This window comes from Lactuca virosa, chromosome 3 (assembly GCF_052849685.1).
Source record: "Lactuca virosa cultivar CGN04683 chromosome 3, Lactuca_virosa_CGN04683_v6, whole genome shotgun sequence".
NCBI lineage: Eukaryota > Viridiplantae > Streptophyta > Magnoliopsida > Asterales > Asteraceae > Lactuca > Lactuca virosa.
Genome location: NC_136428.1, coordinates 207,515,116 through 207,518,108, shown reverse-complemented (window position 1 = coordinate 207,518,108; position 2,993 = coordinate 207,515,116). Strand labels below are relative to the sequence as shown.

The following is a 2,993-nucleotide window of genomic DNA, read 5'->3' as shown; positions in this document are numbered from 1 at the left end:
TGTTACTGCATTTGATATTCAAAGGAGCCACCAAAGAAGAAATCGTAAGTAAATAAGTTCAGGTACCTGGTTCAGGGGTGCTAGTGGGACTGTAATGGCGATCATATAAGTACCGAATTTGATTCCAATAGTTAAGTCATGAACTGTAGCAACAAACATGATTTACTACACCCGAGAGTGAATACACACCAAAACTCGTCAAAGTAAGTTGAATTAGGTTTTCTGAAATCGAACCAGATAGAGATATAGTGGAAATCAAGTCAGAAATCGAAAACACGTTTAGAAATTTGGCAGAATCATAATTTGAATTATGAAATCAGTTCATACATACATATGCTCACAAAGATGAATGCAGAAAATCTAAAATAGATTACAGGAGAGCAGATACTAGCAACGGCTTAAGTTGGAAGAAGGAGGTCGGTCGCCGACGAAGTGAAATTGAAGAAAAATGTTAGAGATTTGAGGCGTTTGATCGATAGAGAGATAAGATTCTGATTTAGGGTAAATACAGACGTTGCAGATGTGGATTCAAATGGTTTGATGATTATGATTGAGAAATAATAAAGAAGCTTCAATCGATTGTCCATAATCATTGTATTTTCCGAGAAGTTCTGGTGATTGAAGGAGGATAAGCTTCAATCGATTTGTCCCACTCTCTCTATCAATCTCGATCTCTCAAAAAAGCAATACGATTACAACATTCCTAGAAGAACCATGTGACCGAACTTGAGAAACCAGAAATTGAGCCAACACAGCAGGCTTCGCCAACGGTTGGCAGATCGAACCACATTTGGATGTGGTTGGATAATATAATCTGTTGATGATGGATTCTGATGATGAAGCAGTTGGTAGAATTCGGGAGTTGGTGTGGGCTTTTGAGAGATTCGTGATAATGAAGGATGAAGTTGCAGGGGATCTGGTAGGTATGATAAAGTGGAGAGAGAGAGAGAGAGAGGCCCTACCTTTATTTATTAATTATATATATATATATATATATATATATATATATATATATATATATATATATATATTAAAAAAATGAAAGAAAAATGAAAAATAAATACATAAGGGGCATTATAGTCATTTCAGTTTATCAATGGACTAAATACGCATCGAAACTAGGCCAAAAGGACCACCAATCCAAAAAAGTCGACGTTTGAACCAAACATCAGAAAAAATGCATACCACAGGGACCATATTTGCAGTTTTGTCTTAGTAGTATTTGATATATGTATTACCCCAATCAATTTTTCGGTTAAGGCTTTTTTTTCCGTTCTAGTGGATTGCATTTTTTTCACCTTTATTAATTAAATTTTATTAGTAGAAAAAACTAGTATGATAGCAGGTTGTGTGCTCTTCGTTTATAGAAAGGAAATGACCCTTGTAAGAGACCTGGGATCCAAAACAGACTGAGGGGTCGTTTGATAGTTGTTAACTGAGTCAGAATTGACTGAGTTAGATGCTAACTGAGTTAACTTCTGACTGAAACCTGTTGTTTGATTTTGCAACTGACTGAGTGTACAAAATGACTATATTACCCTTAAACAATATTTTTTATAAAAACATTCAACTTACGGTAAAAAATGACTATATTACTCTCAAACAAAATATCATATAAAATCCAAAGTAACATTATTATACACGAACACTTTAAGGTATAACATTTGACAATTTACATACACACATATATTAAGTACCGAAAAAACTATAGAATTGTTCTTTTTTCCTTCTTCCCATTCTTCCGAATCCCAAGCTCTTGTCATCAACCCCATACTTTGTAATCTCAATACAATAAAGCATACCAAATTTGAATGCCTTTGAATTTCCTTTTGATGGCATTTCTTTCAATTTGTAAACATCAGGACAAAATTAGCATTCTGATTCATTGTGAAGGATGGAACTCCAATTTTGACTGTCCAAAACTTCGTTGACTTTCAACTCAATTAATGCTTCCATTTACCATTATAAATCAGAACTACATCACCATCTTGCATCTGATTACAATCATTTAGAACTATATCACCATCTTACTTCTTGATCAAAATCAAACTAATTGATTTGATTATTTGTTTACAGAAGTACATAAAAACACAATTGAATCTTCAAATTAATTTCCAAAATCAAACTAATCGATTTGATTATTTGCTTTCAGAATCGACCAAAAATCAATAACATCATTAAACAAAGACAAGCCACAGAACAATCGATTTGGAAATCAATTGTGAATCAGAAATCATTTTGCAGAGATAGAGAGGAGATGAGAGACGAAACTAACGATGAAGGAGGGCGACGATGGAGGAGGAGGTCGGTGCTGATGACCGATTGCGACGAAGGACGACGCTGGAGGAGGAGGCCGGCGTTTGAGGAGGAAGCGTTGGAGTTGTACTTGCGTTGGTAAATTTGGGACGAGGACGATGAACTGTGAAGGAGTACACGTATTTTAGGAGAAGGGAAAATAATGAATTTTTCTCAGTCAGCTCCTTTTTTTGTTGGACCAAATCAACAACTATTGTGGACCGAGACAGAGATGTGGACCAGATCAGATACAAAACACACAACTTGAATGGACCGAGTCAAAAAAAAACCTCTGACTGGACCCAATTAGCATTAAATCAAACAGACCCTAAAGAAAACATAAAACAACAAAATAAAATAAAGGAGGAAAAAACAGGCTTTGAACTCCAATACATTAACTTATGGAAATATAGAAAACATAACCATAAAAAATCACAAATATGAGGGACTAAGCAAACCTTTGGACGTGTCACACCCCCGAACCAGACGGCGGAAACGTCCGAGGGCTCGCGTGACTTAAATTGAAATATCATCACAATGAATATATATGAAACATAACACATGCATCACCAACCATTACATAGTACAACTGGCATTGTTTACATCGAGTACAAGGTTTACATTACATGATTTCAAAATATAAAGTGTTTGGTGATTAGCTACTACAAAAGAAAACTTTCAACACACCGGATGCCTCC

At 35.3% G+C, this 2,993-nt stretch overlaps 1 long non-coding RNA gene across 1 annotated transcript; it reads right to left on the bottom strand.

The window, feature by feature from the left end:
* Positions 1–1,592: 1,592 nt before the first annotated feature.
* Positions 1,593–2,502, bottom strand: LOC145162812 (uncharacterized). The gene is made up of 2 exons (XR_013739350.1): positions 2,276–2,502; positions 1,593–1,994 (listed from the first exon to the last, which is right to left on the bottom strand). It is a non-coding gene; the product is annotated as an uncharacterized LOC145162812 (long non-coding RNA).
* Between the last annotated feature and the right edge of the window lie 491 nt (positions 2,503–2,993).